This window comes from Lepidothrix coronata, unplaced genomic scaffold, assembly GCF_001604755.1.
Source record: "Lepidothrix coronata isolate B3197 unplaced genomic scaffold, Lepidothrix_coronata-1.0 Scaffold86, whole genome shotgun sequence".
In the NCBI taxonomy this organism is placed as follows: domain Eukaryota; kingdom Metazoa; phylum Chordata; class Aves; order Passeriformes; family Pipridae; genus Lepidothrix; species Lepidothrix coronata.
This window is the reverse complement of record NW_016690266.1, coordinates 1674389-1692278: the sequence shown is the minus strand read 5'-3', so window position 1 is coordinate 1692278 and position 17890 is coordinate 1674389. Positions and strand designations below refer to the sequence as shown.

Sequence of the window (17890 nt, the reverse complement as noted above, 5' to 3'; positions counted from 1 at the left end):
GGAGTAGAGCCCTGCTTTGCTATCATACCCCATAACTCACTGCATTGTCAACCTCTTAAAATAGTAATGATACTTGACCCTTATTAGTATTTCTGGGCAATATATGAGCTTGAGTTTCCTTGGGTGAAAGCTAATGCCTTAGACCACCCTTTAGACCACCATTCTATCTAGTTACAGTACATATTAATGTTATTCTTGGGTCATTTAACTTACTCTCAGTGAAGAGTGGAGAATGGTGCTAAGCTGTAAATCAGCTCTGTCCTGCAATGGATTTGTGCCATAAGAGATCATCTTGAAAATTCCAGCCTTCCCTGACCATGGTAAAGAGGTTATGGTATGTAAAAATTCTGCTAAACATAGCTTGTTTCATTTTCGTGCTTCTCTGCTTGTCTGCCTGGTGAGGAGATGTTAAGACTCGTTATGGTGGACAGTGCATTGAAAAGGAATATTGCTATAATAAACCCCCCAGGGCTAAAACTTTTACCATGTGAGGCTAAACTCTCCATCCTTTCTAAAGGTAAGCTGCGGCAGTGAGGAAATTATTAAAGAAGGCCACTGATACTGTGCATAAAAATTATTTTTTTAATCCTCAGGGAAAAAGAAATGAGTTCATAAATGTATTGTGCTTAAAAGGTATCCTCTGAGTGCCAGTGTTCACACCCCAAATGACAGACTGCAATGTTCAGTGGCATTAGTCCATTTAACTAAGTCCTGATTACTTGAGATGAATTCATTTAAAAAGCAAATGTACTGCTACTCCCTTAGCAAATGTTTCACTAACTGTTTCTTGAAATCATAAATATTTTTTCCACACTGTTCTGGCAAACAAATAATGTTTACCTTTAGCTTCCTAGAAAAGATTTACAGATAAGTCCCTAGTCTGTTTTGCAGATGTGCCTTGGTGAATTTAACAGTAATATATACTGTCATCACGGTTGTCTTCAAATCTTTGAAATCACTTATGCCTTTTACAATACATATTTAATTGAATGTCTAGCTAGCAGATATGTATATGTATCTCACATTTGTGGGTGGGCATGTGTGTGCCTAATACATATATTTAGCACTTAAACATGGTACGATGAGTGATTGAGAAATGCCTAAGAGAGAGATATTTTATACATGCACATACAGTTAGTAAATGCGTAATCTCCTGAAACAGCCAGAGACAGGGAAGAAAGTGGAGAGACATCTGCAAATTAACAAATCATCTATCTTTGGGGTCATTCACAAGTTAGTTTTGCAGAATAAGATAGAACAAAAACATAATTCTGACGAGCATTTGTTCTGGTTATTTATCATATAAAATTGTGTAACAATATTAGACACAGGACTTTTTGCTCAGCTTATTCCTTATAGTATTACCATGATTTCACATCTTGGTGCAGATGTTTTGTGCTGAATAATGTCCTTTAGTTGACATTTGTGCTCTTACTGTCGAACTTTTAAGTAGCTGTGATGCATATATTCCGTAGGAACACTATGCAGGGGACAAGGGGAAGGTAAATAAATAACAAAACCTGTTTTAGGAAAGGAAATTTTAAAAATCTGTTCCTCTCCTGCCTAAGTGGAGGATTCTCCACATTGAATTTTCTATTTTTTAATAGCTACTTGTAATTTAAATTATTACTCAGTAATACAGGCTTTTGAGGAAACCTGAATATTCCTGGGATTTAGTTAGTCTTTGAAAGTGGAAGCGCTTTCCTGCTGCAGTGAGGATGGTGTGTCCCCCGGCTGAGATATACACTAAAATCTATTTCACATTGTGCTCTTATTGTTAATTTTATTGCTTGAATTGAGCAAACGGTTGTATTTATACCTCAAAAGGCTATTGTTGTTAAATTAATTTAACTGTTTTGAAGCTCTTTTTTCTGTGTTAATTATTTAAAAACAAAATCAAAAGTCTTAGAGGAGCAATTTACTTTTCAATTAAGGCTAAAGACAATTTTATGTTAAGCAAAAACACAAATTAATCTGCCACCACAAAACGAACCTTGTTTTAAAAAAAAATCATACAATCAGTATATTGATTCCCTCAATGTATATTTTTCATTTATTGGTATTATAAGATTATGCTTGAGCCTGCAGCAAAAGAAAAAAAAGGAGAGAGATAGAAAAAAAATGAAACTGTGCACAGGTATGGAACCTTAGCTTATTTTTTTCTGGCAAAATATTTTTAAAAGTATGCCTAAATTTGGAATTAGTCACATTAATTCTAGACTTTCAATTAATTTCTTTTTATACTTCTAGCAGTATTACTTTATTTGTATATCTTTAGACAATTGCCAAAGAATTTTCAGGAATTTATACTAAATTCTTCATAGAACATTTAAAAAGATATATACTGAAAGCACAGTATATAAGCATTTTAATCAAATTAATAAATTTTTCGTTTGTAAAGCATTCTAGATGTTCATGAATATGTTCCAGCGTGAAACTTCAGTACAATTTGAACAAGTTTGTTAGGGATCAAATTCCCCACTGGCCTAACTCTACTGAAATCAGTGGAATCATTTCAGAGGAGAATTTCATTTCTCATTACTGTGTGCATTTTTCAAATCTGCAATAACATCACACATGCACTTCAGTTCCTTACATTTAGAGAATGGATTTACAAATATAGCAAAATTATATTTTACTCTGTTGGGGGGAAAAAAAGGGGGGGGAGAGGGGAGAAAATAAAAATCTTATTTCTACTATTTTGTGAGGTTTTGGGGCTAGTTCACATTAGACAAAATCCCCAGGAGGCTCAGTGCATATTCACTCTTAGGCCAGCATATCCAATGCACTCTTTAGTCTTAGATTAAGGAATTAAAGCACTGCAAATGAATTTCACATCCAAAATCATTCAATTTGTCCCCTTTGTCTTCTAGAATCCTAAGCATATGGGACCACACTAAGTATAGCAAAAATAGCTGCTGCTATAATCATAATTAGTACCTATTAGCCCTTCCTAGGTGCAAAACCCCAGTGATGAGAGCACAGCATGAGAACCTAGATAGAAGAGGATTTGAAATCTCTGTAGTACAGGATTGTTATTGCTGCCCTTGCAGGTTCACCAAATGCAGTGAGTGAGAGGGAATTGCTGGGCTTGGGAACCAGATCCTACGTGCCTTTCCCATACACACAAAGATGTACAGACTGAGATCTTTTTTACCTCCTTGCTGAGGCATTTCTTCTGGTCCAAATATGCGTTCTATAAAAACCTGCTTATATATTTCTAAACATTTTTCAAGCGTAGCATTATTGATTTTTAGTAGCTTGGGTATTAAAATTTGTTTATCACGATGGTGAAGACATTTTTTTTTTCTTAGTCATATAGTGGATAGCAGCTGTTTTACACAGGCTGGAGCAGCTATTCAGACCAACTTAATATCTGAACTTTTTGCTGAATTATTTTGGTGGGCTTGTCTTTGATAATATATACAGGTTACATGCAGATTTCAGACTCCTTTCCACAAAATGCTGAAATTATAGGCAATAACAGATCTGAAAGACATTGTCAATGACAATTGAAAACAAAAAAAAAAACCCTGACATGTAAATCTGGAATGAAGCTTTTCTGACTAATGATATTTTGAAAAATGTCTGCTTTTAGATCTAGAGTGGAAAACTCTGTATGTTTACATTAGGGAGCCACAAGTCTCATTCTCAAAAGCAAAGATTCTAAACTGTGCATGAAAAATCAGCATGGACTGATATGTCTGCCCGCAAAAAATATGCCTCTTTATGTATATAGGCAGCACTGCATCGAGCGCAGTTCTCTTCGGCAGCACGTGGGGCTGCCTGAGCTGCAGCGAGACGAGCTTGAGATGGGACTGTTCGCTCGATCAGGAGTCAGACCCAGCCTAGCAGCGGCACGGCACCAGACTGTGCACAGTGCAGGGCCATCCCATCCCCAGAACAAAGGTCACAGGAGCCCCGTACGCGGGGCACCCGAGCCCTGTCCCCCCGCACGAGTTCCAGGGCACAACGCGGGGCAGTGCTGACACTGAGCGGGGACCTCCCAGCTCCCTCCTCCATCCGCCGGGGCGGCATCAAATAAAAATCCCATCTCCCTGCCCGAGCTCAAACATCTGACCATTGCAAGTAGTTCTCAAAAATCTGAGGCTGTCATTTTGTTCGGGGCTTCACGTTATCCCTCTTGACTTCAAGCATAAAATCAGGTGAGAGCCAGAGACAGCTCATAAAAGTGAAGTCATATGCGATAAGAAGAGTATAGATATCATAACCTGAGTGTGAAGGAGAAGGGAATGAGGTTATGATCATTGTCTGAGGAGATCTGTTCAAACAATGTAATAGAAAGCTGCCCCCTTTAAATAAACATTAAACTTTTGCTAGAGGGCTACAATTTACAGTTCCAGCATGATCTTTTGAGGTGCTGTGAATACATTTAATATAAAGATGTCTATACAGCTTCCCAAATACAAGGCATATCTTGCACCACAAGCTCTGCAACTTCTTTTTTTAATCAATAGCTCATATGTATTCATCGAAAGATATGTTGGTATTCTATCCACTAAACTTTTCGGACAATCATCACAGCCATATTAAAATCAACATTTACTTTTGAGTCTTTTTTTGAAAATGACAAAATAATGGGAATTTTAAAGGAATTTTTAATTTATTACAAGAGAAGAGTTGGATATATGCTATATATGCTGCTATCAATTTTTCCACATAATTAACCCAGTGGAATCTGTTAAGAAAGCAAAGCAAAACTGTGATTTAACAGTCAGGTCCATCACATGAATATGCAAAGGAGACAAGGGAAACTTTACCTCCGAGTCCTCCCTCTGCAAAGAGCTGCCCAGCCCCGACCCTCACCCACAGCCTGTTTCTCCCGTAGGCAGACCCTGCCATTGCCGATCATTTTGCTCCAGTTATCCGAGGATGCAGCTCAGCTGGTCACCTAGATTTTCAAAGAAAAATATTTTTTAAAAGGTGAAAGCTTTTCTGAGTGTGGAAACATTTTGATTGCTATTAGAGAAACCACTACTCAAAGCCTAGATACAACTAAAAGATTGAGTGCATTTTTATATACACTGACTGGTCTACATGCCTGAAAACATGTCATCTCCATTATGATTTATTTTGTAGTTAAAATAAAGCACAACGTTTTCTCCAGAGTGATCTTTATTTCATTTACTGCCTGAAAAAGATTAATTTCATTTAAATTTTTTAATAATATATTGTACAAGCCAAAAAAAAAAAAAAAGTAGATACTGAAAGGGCAAAATAACTGACATGTTGTATACAGACCTGTGTACCAAGTTCTAAAAGCTTGGACAGACTCAGACAATCGTGCTATATTAAAGTCAGTAATTCACAATTCATGCATATCTCTTGATGCAAAAGTTATTGCAGTCCCTATTTTTCATTAAAAAGATATGAAGGTAAATGGAGATGGAAGGGCAAAATTGTTAAAGGAGTTATGGAAATTGACTGATCCTTTCTTGGCAGTATCAGCTCAAGAAGAAAAGTGTCATCCACCCCAACTGAAAACCTCAAGCCTAATATCCCACTACTTGGGAATTTTCCCATATTGAGTAACACTGGCTCGGCATTCAATTCAAAACAAATCTCGTCCACAAGATGAAAGTCCCATCTTGTAGACTGACCTGTTCACAGTCCAGAGGCTGCATAAGGCCCCCATGCAGCTCCCTGCATCCAGAGATGTTTAATTACTTATGCAAAGCAGACCCATATGGGAAGTGGTCCATGAGAGCAGCCCTGTCGCAGCCTTTGGGCTCAGAATGTCCACCAGGAGCAAAGCCCAGAGGTCCACGTTCCCACAGGGAGAATTGAGGTCTCCCTTCCCTGACTCTGCATTTAGGTAATGAGTATAAAACCCCAACCTGACAAACCACCCCCTGATTGTTTGCTTCTTCTTATTTCTCTGCTAACTCACTCAAAAATCTCCAGCCACACAATTCAAAATAATTCAATCTTAATTTTGAAGTCAGTGCCAGGTAAGCAAAATACATCTTTTTGGCTCATGTCCTCCTTTCAAAAACAGTTCACTCTGATCTACCCAAGTCTGTCTCACACATGTTAGTGGGCAGGTCTTCTAGTCTTGAACAAAATAATTTGGAGGTGGTTTTCAGCCCTGCCCCATGCATTCCCAAGCAGCTCCTCCTCCCAGGTGCTAAGGTTTCTGCTGCCCAGCTCAATTTGGCTGCTGTGATGGATTTTTTCCACTGCTTCGGAGTACTGCTACTGCAAAAAAGTCAGCTGTGTCCCTTGTAAGTTCAAGTATCAGCAGGGATCTCTGAAGGTGACTTATGCCAACAAGTGTGTTCTAGAGAGACACTCATTTGGCAGCACTGTGTCACCAATTAGACTGGGAAGTTTTCCCACAGTTTCATACCATTTTCCATATCGCTTTGTGTGCAGTTCACTGCAAAGGCTGCAAAGGTGTCTTCATGCATTGGATATTCTCCGTGTAGTTGCATTGTCCAAATGATTTTTTTACTTGAATGATATATTTCCCCAAAGGAATAAAATAAAAATATACAGTACCACAGTAATTGACAGAGTCCAGGATTTTGCTGCATTGTCATGTATTATAACTGTATATTTGTATTCTGTCCAGGTAACTTATTCTACATCAGGGTTTAAAGAAAGGATAGAAAAAAAATGAGAGGAAAAAACCATGTACGTTAACTATTTTTCTGCTTTTCCCTCTTCCCCCTCAAGCCTGAGGAGACTCAATACTATGGTGCACACTTGGACTAGGTCACTGTGTGGTAGCAAGTAGGGGCTTGGGGACTTCAAGAGCTGGCTATGAGCTGTGCTGATCCACTCACGTGGTGTATTTGGGCTCAGTGCACCTGGTGACTGCCATCTGTTTTGTTTAACTACATAGTAAGAATTGGGTTAAACTGAAGCAAACCAAATCCTAATGTGCATTGTGGGTTCTGCCTTTGGTTTGCTTATTTCTTTGCAGTTAGAAGCAAAGTTGAATGAAGCGATTATGTTTAAACATACAGATTTCTGAAGTACATTTTGGGAGATTTGCAGAAATCTTTTAAGTGTGAATGTAATGTTGTCCACAAAATTCAGGCATGGCTCTGATTTTAAATTTTCACAAAAGATGGTGGTTAGGTTGTTCATTTTGGTCTGGATCTCATTCAAGTTGAGCATGATTCAAGCTCCTTTTAACGGATTACTCCTTTCTCCTGAATTTCAACAGCAGGCTTTAGAACATCTATCCTGAACCAAACTCAACATGAAACACAGCTTAAGGGTGACAAATGTTCTCTAGTAGCAGAGGTGTGGCCATCAAATGCAGTTGTACTTGCACAACATTGGCACTGAAGATCTGACCTCATAACCAATGTTTTCACAGAATACACTCTCTTCTGACTTCATGTTGAGTGAGGTCTTCGGTTTCTCCAGAAACTGTGAGACTCTATGTTGTATATATACACCAGAGCTGCCTGGAAAGCCTTTGTAATCTAAAAAATGATTGTAATGTTTCCTTCCTTTTATTCTTTCCTTCTTTTTTAAAACGCGATCTTTGAAATTCTTTTTTTCAAACTGAAAAAGCTCTTAAATCTGCAAAACCAGAGCTCTTTATTCCCAACGACTTAATATAATTATACACTAAGCTGTTTTGCACTCTTTTATTTTATTTATTTTTATGTATATTGCTCAGAAACCATCAAGTGAGCAGAAGCATAAAGGCTGACATTTACCTACAACCAAATATACCAGGAGTACACAACATTGCAAAACTCCTTTTGGGGTGCACGGAGGAAGCACGGCCAGGAGCATGCCATCCCCAACCCCATCCATTCCTCAGCTCCCTACTTGAAATGGCTGCTGGCTGATGTGCCCATTCGTGGGGTTTTGTTGGGAGTTTTTGTCTTGTGTGCTAAAAGCTGGACACAGGGTCCTGACCTCCATGGGCCATGGAAGACTCATGGCAGGGGAACAGCTCAGCCCATCAGCACAGAAGCAAACACCTCCATTAGCACATTAACTGCCCTATGAGTCAGGTAGTCCAGCAGCAGCCTCTTCCCCTAATTGTCCTCTGTAATTAATTAAAGATGAACTGGCAAGTAAACCCCACACTCCCAAGTTTTGAATGCATTCAGCATCCAGAGCTGGCAACTCCTCTCCACCAGCTCTCTAATAAATACCATCCACAGAAGTTTTGTGTGTAATTTCTGTGTAGGCTCAGCTCGGGCCGTGCTTGCAATACAGTTTCCAGCTGTTCAGCTCCAGTTTGTGCAATGAGCAAAAACCATTTATGAAGCTTCAGCAGCAGTTTATAAATAGTCACATGATAAACAGTGGGTTGTGCCGGGTACAAGAAAATTCAGCAGAGACATCACCACAGATAATATTATTGCTTATTAGAAGCTAAAAGGGGCCTCAGAATGTTTCCCAGAGTTGCAACTTTCTGCAGATCAGTACCCTCCTGTGCAGTCGGGGCCGCAGCCGGGCTTCCCAGTGCCTGGGGTGGCACCAGGGCTGGTGTGGGATGTGGAGAAAGGAAAAATACCCATATCTCATGCCCATGGCGTGTAAGTAACTATGGCAACATGAGGAGCCCCAGTGCACCTACCAAGCACCCTGCACCCCTGCCACTCAGTCACACCCTGGACCCAGAGGTTCACTCCATCCTGGTTCACCTGAAGAGCAAGCAGCCAGTCCCATGCTGAGCAAATCCTGAGGGTCTTTCCTCCCCAGCACCAACAGTTTAAAGGATACTGCATTTAGATCAAAAAATCTCTTCTTTTTTTGCACAGGCCAGCAAACAGCCATCATCTGCGAACAATGAGAGCTGCCAGGACGGGGGAAGGGAGCCAGCCAAACTGTGAGCACAGTTTTTCCAGAGCCGATGGAAAAAAAGGGAAACACTCCTCAGGAAAATTTTGCCCTGAAAAACACAAACTTCATTAGCTGTAAATGAATGCTCAGTCTATTGAGATGTGTTCTGTGCCCAGAAAGCAGCATAGCAGGGACAGGTGACCTATTTTCCCTGGAGAGGAGGGAGAGGTTCTCTATCGATCTCACCTTTCCTTTATCAGTTTATATATTAGCTTCTATGGCCTGTGGAGGAAGCAGCCAGTAATGGAGTGAATCATTCACAACAAATAAATCATATGACTAATTTAGCTTGTTTTTCTTCTCATGGCTCTTCCATTTCCCTAAAGTTATTAATTAGTTTTATATATTTTGCAATTTGAGGGTGTTGTTTTCTTTTTCCTCTACATTTTTAACTCCTACAAGTTAGCAAAAGTCTATTAGCTCACTTATGACTGGATAGATGAGTTCCATGAGGCTGTTCCTAGCCCCAGACTGGATGAACTCAGCATGGCTGTTGCAGATATTTGCATCAATAAGCAGAGAGAAAACTTGAATTCTGTAAACTGATAAAGCCATTTAAAGACTCTACTAAAGGCAGCAGAGTCCGAAGTTCAGTTTCTACAGATGCACATGTCCTTCAGGGCAGAGTCTTCCAATATCTCTGTAACACAAACACCTACAGTATCAGCACAATAGAAAGAAAAACGTAACATTGCTAAGATTAGTGTAAGCATTTTTTGCTGCACATGGATTTTAAAGCCAGAAGTAACCATTAAATCATGTGGTCCCAACCTCCAACATGAGTCAGGCCATAAAATTTCATCCCGTATTGAGCCTAATGACTTGTATTTACACAAAGCATACCTAAATCAATCTATATCATATTCTGGCTAGCACCCATCTCAACAAGTAGTTGGAGTGCTCCCTATATGTGGGGTGGTGTCACCTAGGGGATTATTCAGCTTTATCTCTTGCTAAGATGATGGTAAAACCAATAGAGAAAGCTGCAGTACTGGATTCAGATGAGGTCTGTAAGATTCGCACTCCATGGTCAGCATCAGAACGGATTGGGGAAGCCTGGTGTGTGCTCCAGCAGCTGACTGCTGGCATGGATGGAGAGTGTAGAAGGAGAGGAAGCCACAGCACTGAGAACTGCAGTGGGACTGGTGAGGTCTTCTCTCTCAGGAGGTGCCTGTTCCCCCAGCAGAGCAAATCAGCAGAGCAAAACACTGATAGCTTCAGGCCTCAGCACCTGCCCATATTTCTTTCTACTTGTATGTCCATGTTTATGTTTCTTTTGCTTGCTCCACTTGAGAGCACTGCACCCTTTCATGAAGATCTGATGTACACAAAAGAACAAGCCTGAAAACAAACAGAGGGCAAATGCCACCCAAACTAAAGCACCACCTGCAGCACAAAAATACCAGGCAACTCCCACGCACCTCTTCCCCCACCCACCACATCAATGGGGAGGCTCATTGGCAGAGCACAGTGCTCTGTCTGTTAGCAAGCCCCAACACCCAGGCATCAGGCAGAGAAAAGTCCCGACTCCATAGAAAACAGGGAAAAGCTCCCATCCTTGCACTGCAGGAGCTCCAGCTCAAGTGCTTCCCGAGCAGTTGCTGCAAGGAGAACTAAGAAAAGGAACAGTGTCCTGCCATGCCAGATCTCAAGCTAAGCAATATGGATGAGTGAAATGATGCAAGCTAATTGCAAACTGATGCAAGATGCAACTGAGTGGTGCGATGCTGCTCTGCACGAAGAGCTGCCCGAGGTGCTCACACCCAGCTCCTGCACAGCCACTGCTCGCTGAGCAAGGGCAGCCCCTCCTAAAAGCTGTTTCCTTTTCAGTCTGGGCTCAACATGTAATCACTGTGAGAAATGGCTGCAAGAGTCAAACTGATCAGAAGCTGGGCTCCTCCTGCCAAGTTCTGGGAAACTGGCCCATGGCCAGGTAATACTCAAAAGTAGGCACGATCCTTCCTCCTCTCTCATCAAACACCAACAAAGTGTCCAGGGTACTCACCTGACAAAGTGGTGTTACAGCAAGGTCTTGCAGTCTTCTGGGAAGTCTCCTTCTTCCAAACCCTTATCCCAGTCTGCAAACCAAGCTTACAAGACAATAGCTGACATTTCCTATATGAGTGTGAATCAGGGCTCAAAGATGAAACTTAGGTGGAAGCAAAAGAGAATGTAACTCAAAATAAAGGCAGAGGAGGAGACTAAAAGCCACTCTACTTTACACTACTAATTGCAGCAGTATCTCAGATGAGCTGATGGAAACCACATGTAGCTGTGTCACCTACAGTGTGACCAGATGCAGAACAGATTTACCTCTGTGCACCTGAGGGTGCAAATGAGGATGTTTTGGGACAATAGCATACTATTTCTCCTGGGCTGAAATAAGAGGGCTTTTCCTCCTATTTTACTCTAGATTGAAGGAAAAAAGAGATTACTTATTCCAGAAGGGATCATAAATATATGTGTGTGTATGTATATATATACACACACATATACAAAAATATAGAGATATATACAGAGTGAATCCCAAATAACTTTTCATCTTTTTGGTTAGACCTTTTCTTAATTTCCAGCTTGTCTTGTGTAGACAAGCCCTAGTGACAAGCCCTTGTGTAGACAAGCCCTAGTGGTAGACCCAACAAATTCCAGAGGTCAAACCCCACTCCTGACTCAGTCTTTTCTTGAATCATTTGACCAAAAAGTACACTTGGTTACTCCTTTGTTCCTCCAGTTTCAATCACTTGCAATGTGCTACTTAACCATCCTTTATCTTTTCCTGTTTAAATACTGTTAAGGGTTTTTTTCCTAACAAATTAAATCATGTGTTTATGTGTTTTCCCCATTCCAGCTTAACTTTTTGCTCTGTTGCTTCTGGGAAACATCCTGTTACGGGAGGATAAATGACAAACGCAGTGTGCAGGACCAGATGTGTGCCTTCAACACCAACGGGATGGATGAGCCATGAACAAGCCACCACTGCAGCACAGCAGCAAGCCACAGGAATACCCTAGCTACATGCTTTTATTCCTCAGTAAGTACTAGGTTACCGAAAGCGGCTCAGCCTCCAGAGAAAGGGAAGATTTAGGATGAGCACAGGGCTTACAAATTGGTTCTCTGTTTTATCAGAACACTGTCAGGAAGAAAAAGGTAGGAGAATATGCGAGATTCTTAATTAAAATATGTTTTTTAAGAGTTTTTCATTTTTACTTTAATTTTTTTATTTTGGAGTAAGCAGCTGAAAATTACTGCACAACTGTTTAACCATGTCTAATTTGGTAGTACATTAGACAGACTTTCAGCCTAATACTCTTGAGTCTATTGTAAATACTCGAACATTCCAGTCAACCAGACTGATAAAAACAATTTAACGGGGCTATTGGCAAGAGTGATCTCAGATTTGCTAAAAATCATGTCTATGTTCACGCATGCAAAGCAGCACATTTTCACTTACCAGACTGACTGATTGACTGGTGAAAAAATCTTAATGCAAAATAAAGCTACTGATACATACTGAGATTCTGAGACTGTTCTTAGCTAGGTCTTGTGGGTACAAAGAGCATCTAAAAAATCTGAAGATACTTTTAAGTGCTCTCAGAAGTTTTTCTTATGACATAATTGAAAAAAGGGTCAGTAATGGTTACAAGATGAATGCTTCAAAACATCTTTGAAGATGCTTTGAAGATAAAAATAAGCTCACATTTTAGGGTGCTTTATGGTGAAAATAGAGTTCTGTGTTATTTGGAGTATGCTAGAGTTTAGTGAAAGCTGAAGAAATATTAAGATTGCAGTAGGTTATTAAAAAGTTATATTGAAATGTGTAAAGTCCAGATAGTCACAAGATCTGAGACATGTGGGTATATCCCTTTGAATATCCTTTTGGCAATAAAGAGAGAACTCTTGTCCTGCGTTATATAGATGGAAGTGGTGTTTCTGGTAATGCTTTCATTAGTTTAGGTGACATGACATTATTAGAGCAAAAGGTCACGAATTAGTGATCTTCATGCAAAGAATACAAAATTTCATAAAATAACTGCTCAAACACTAATTCACTAATTTCTTCCAAGAGCAAGCTGCCTATACATTCAGTTAAAACGTAAATCATGGAGTTATTTACAGTACCCCATTCTTGCAAAAACTCCTCAATATCAACACAGCTCTGGCATTAACTTTCTTCATAAAATTAGGGCCATGGAATGCACTGCTCATTATCCCTGGAAACCATTCCTACTACGCCTAAGTAGGTGTATTTTGAGAAAATCTACCTGATACTGACCTGGACACTGTTGTCTGTACTGGATTTCTAACTTCAGCACTAGTGTGAAAACCTTATGAAATGGCCAAAGTTACACACCAAAAGAAGAAAATTAAATTATCCAGTTTACCACTAACATAAATTCAGGATGTCCTGGCTATTCAGTATTCTGTACTAAACAGATATCTATCTCAAAGCTGGCTGTAATATGATATGTCAGAGATTTGCTTTTTGAGTTCAGAGAGAGGACAGATTTCATTGCAAATGTCCAGAGATTCAATTTATGGTTTTGCAACCTGACTAACTTGGGTAAATTAGGGGATTGAAATATAATGTACTTTGGTGGCTATAAACTGTCTGGAAGCAAACTCCAAGTGTGGTCAATCATGCTATGAAATCCTCCTGGTGGCCAAAAGTCATCTGTGGTTTGGGTCACCTCCACACTCGCTAGCAGGGATTTTACTACCCGTTCTTCAGTTTATTTGCATCCATAAATTTCACCATGATGGTGAATGTTAGTGTTAGTTTGTTGTTCAATACCTGGTCTTGTATGTGGGGCAAAGATGAAGCTGTGTCTGTGAAATGGTCTAGTTTTTGCATTTCTTTCAGTCTCTTTATCTCAAACTGATGTTGTTCAAACCCTAGTATGCATTTTTCTTATCAATATAAATGCTGCTGCTAAATAGTAGACAACAAAGATGCATTACACCCTTAGTATTTTTCAGACATGATACTGTGAGAGATGTATGCATTACAGAAATTATTAGATGTACCTGATGTCCTCTTGCATATCTTGCCCTGTGCTTGTCTTTATTTCTGTGTGTCCCAGTGAAGGTTTTCAACTAGTGGGACTCAAGTCTCACACATTTTTTTGCCTCTCCAAATTAGGCAGTCAGTACCAGATGGACTCCCATGGGACCTTCTTAGGGCTGGCACATTTGTTCCTCTCAGGTCAGCAAACATTCCTGGAGATCTCCTGCACCTACATCTCCTACCTCTGCCAGGGGCCAAGGCAGACTGGACGTGCTTAAGGGAGTTCATGCTTCAGCTGATTCTCCTGCATTGCCATGAACTACCAGACATAAACCACATGCAGCAGCAGCCCAAGAAGCAGCCCTCAAATAACCTAATGTTACTCAAATAACCCTAACTACAGCGCAGCCACTTCAGTCACTACCTCTCTATTGAGATTAATGTGCCTGAGGTATTCTTAAGGAGAGCTCTTTCTACTGCTGAAACTTCTGCTTATTTTGAATCTTTTTTATCCCAGCATGACTTCTTGGTAGCTTTGTATTTGCGATAGCTGCTGTTTTCGCAAAGGTGAAGATGATATTCCCAGCTGACTCTAACCAAAATAATTCAACAGCAGATATGAAGCATTCATCTGACTTTTACTTTGCCTCTGGACATAGAGCTTTATGGTGGTTTAACAGCAACCCCAGAGATCCCACCCTAGGTTTCATCTCCTTCCTTTTGCAAGCCACATCTTGAGGCAAGTGAATAGGCTTAGGGACTGACTGCGTGCCTCCTCCATTGTGGCCCATTAATACAGATCAGGACTATTTCTTCTTTGATCTGCTTTGTCTTCCAGCAACCAGATGTAGGCTCCAAAACAGCAAAAAAATGAGCAATACCACATTTATTCATTTTGCCATGAAGCATTGTCTTTGGGCGAACCTTTGATTTGTCTATGAGTTCTGAGTCTGGCAAAAGTTTCAGTCCTGGGAATAGGCCTTCTCTGTTTTCACTTCACTCTTCAGCATTTATGATTATGTTTTTGCTGTCTGCAAATTTTGAAGTCCCAAAGTCTTTTTTTCCAGTTGACCTGGCTATTTTCTTTCACTTTCTCTGCTAATTGTTTTATGTAATGTTATGACCTATTCTAGTATCCACTTAGATTTCTCCCAAGAAATTGTCTTAGTCAATGAAATTAGTGACCTTAATTAGGCCTTCTAGTTTGGAAGGCATTAGTGACATTGGAACAGGGTGTTTCTGTCTGATTGCATTAGTTAGATCAATTTAGAAAGCAAAAGCAATGTGAAACCAAACTGTGCTGGTGGGAGGGAAGCAAGGAATGGGGGATCATCTCTATTTGCCTGATAACATTTCCACTGCCGGGCATGCTGACACACTCTGCTGCACGTATCATGCACCAGCAGTGGCTCCACTCTGTAAAGAAACAGCTGTGATGACTTTAGAGATGCCTAATTGATAAAGCACTTTGGGGGATCTATCATCCCATGGAAAGACTCCAGTAAAAGCTCTTCCTTCAACTTGTTAGCTTCAAATGAACCAGTTGCTTTGTTCTTCCTTTCCACTGGCATTGCAAAATCAGATATACTGTTCTTGGGCTGTCACCATCCCTGGTGCATTATTTTGGATTTCTCAATAGTACTATAATGCTTTTTGGTGTTTCTGATGCTGCTGTAATTTTGCTAGAGACACAGGTTTCTCCCTCCATCTTATCACGTGCACACCCTCTCTTTCTGTATTTGTATTGTGTGTCTATGTCTTTTCATGCCAAAGAAAGCCAGCACACTCAATGCAGTAATGCCACGGACTTGAGACAGTCTCTTTAAATATGCTTCAGTAATGTGCTCCTCTTTAAACACTGATTTTAGCCAAGCTTTTTCCTAATTTTAATAAACATGAACTACTTAGTTCTGAAACAGCTTCCTGATTTGTGAACTGTTGTCAGTGACATCAAATTTGTCCAAACAACCGGTTACAAATTATTCCATCCTCCCTGCTCACTATATGCTCTTTTAGCCAGAGATCTCTCCTGAACAATCTTTTGGTGGTTTCAGTCTGTATGGTACAGCACACATCACCATGATGAACTGCTCACAGCACAGCCATCACCCGGGCTCATGCCCCAGCTGGCCTTGTGTGGTAAGTGATGGAGCTACACAGGCATCCTCACCGCTGGCCCCAAGGGATGGTTCACCAGGAGGAGACAGGGCCCCTCTTTGCCACATCATCAATGTGTACAACATAGGTGAGCTTCTTCAAGCAGCCTAAGGATGGGCTAAGAGAGAACTGAGCTTGGGAGTCTGTGCCTTCCCACCTGCATCTTTCCTACCTACCCATCTCCTCACTCGCACCACTCGTGGGTGGACAAACCCAGCAGCAGCACAGCTGGTGGTCACTTCCCAGTCACTCACAGTGGTAGGCACAACAGTATATGTCTGGAGCATGGTGCCCAAACTGTTCAGAGGATCTGGGAAGCAGAAGTCAAGGTATCCTAAACCTTTGTATTGCTTGCCAAATGCAGCAAGCTGGCACAATCTGGGTGCTGTGGTTGCATTCATGTAAATCAGGCTAAAAGGATATTTTCACATCACTCTGTACACAGGGAAGTAAGAAAAGAAATTCAGGCCTTTTTTTTTTTTTCTTTTTACTGTAAATATACCTAGAAAATAAAAGCCAGGCATCATATATTTGAAGAGGGCAGAAGGACCACACTACACGTTACTGCACCAGGGACGCTCACAAGTGCTTTTAAATTCTTAAACAACCTGGCATGGTTTATTTTGAGAATTGAAAGCTCTGCTATCCAGAGATCACTCTTTTCCCTTCTCTAAGAGGATTTCTAAAAAAAAAAAAACCTTGCCAAAAGCAGCTGTCGGCTAATGTAACACACAGCATCAGTGTAAGAATGGATCCTTGAGTCCTGGCAAAACCACAGTCCTTGTCAGGGACCTTGAATGAAACTGTCCCAGGGAATCTGCAGAGCAAGGCTGCATATTTAGGAAGCTCAAAAGAGAGTCAAAACAAAACCGAGTGGAACAGGAAAAGCAGCACAGACATGTCAAAGGGCTGCCCACATGGCTCAACCAGAGGCCGACCCAAAGCTACTGCCACACAATTGCTTGTGAAGCTCACAAAGGAGCCAGATGCTCCTGTCAAAATTATACCTTCAACAAATCTACATGGGAAACCTGCCACCATCCTGCCTAAAAGGAAGAGAATTGATACCGTTTTCTTGACTAAAATAATATCTTTTCAGTGAATTAGCTGAAGAAAGAACAAGCACTGTTTGTTTTGGACAAGTATATTTCCAAGCATGTCATCCCCACAAAAGATCTTTCTTTTGCACTACTTTCATGCGACCCTGAAAGCAAATATCTAGTGGATATGATCAGGCTAGCTCCACAACTCCAAACAAGAAGAGTGAGCTGGTAGCAAGTGGGGTTCTTCCGTTGCTCTGAGCTAATAGATATTAGGAAGAAAAATGCAATTCTTGTCTCGGCTGACTTTGAGATGTACTTAACATTTCATTCACAACATGCTGCTTGTAACCACAAAGCTCAACAAGGCAGTGCATATCATTGGCCTGTTTCAGAGACAAGAGGAAAACGCGTTGCCCGAGGTCTGACCGCATGTCACAGCAACAGGGGCGCAGACGGTGAACCTGAATCTCAGCCACTGGGCCTCATCACCACAGTCCTTCCCAGGGTGTTTTAAACATTGATCAAAATTTAAGTTAGTAGAGGGCGTGCCTGAATCAGCTCATGGTCTCACAGCTTGTCCTGGTTCTCAGATTAATTGTTCTAATTATCTACTCCACAGGCAAATATATATTGACTCTTTCTTTATCTCAGGCTTGGGGCCAAGCACGATTCAGAAAAACAGTCAGCTCTGACTTCATCCCAGAATATGCCACACATCTAAACTGTAAATATTGCAGCTAAGCTCTCAGTTCAGAACACGGGTAAGCAAACTCACCTAGTGTGACTGGGTGGTTTCCTTCTCCTTTGTTTTTAATTTCAGAAGAGGGACATCTTAATAAAGCTT

At 40.7% G+C, this 17890-nt stretch overlaps 1 long non-coding RNA gene across 1 annotated transcript in view; it reads left to right on the top strand.

The window, feature by feature from the left end:
- The first annotated feature begins 262 nt into the window (after positions 1-262).
- Positions 263-17890, top strand: part of LOC108500193 — a 28851-nt gene continuing 11223 nt past the window's right edge. Inside the window, exons 1-2 of the long non-coding RNA XR_001875780.1 lie at positions 263-334; positions 11690-11872. This is a non-coding gene — a long non-coding RNA (uncharacterized LOC108500193). The remainder of the gene's footprint in view (positions 335-11689; positions 11873-17890) is intronic.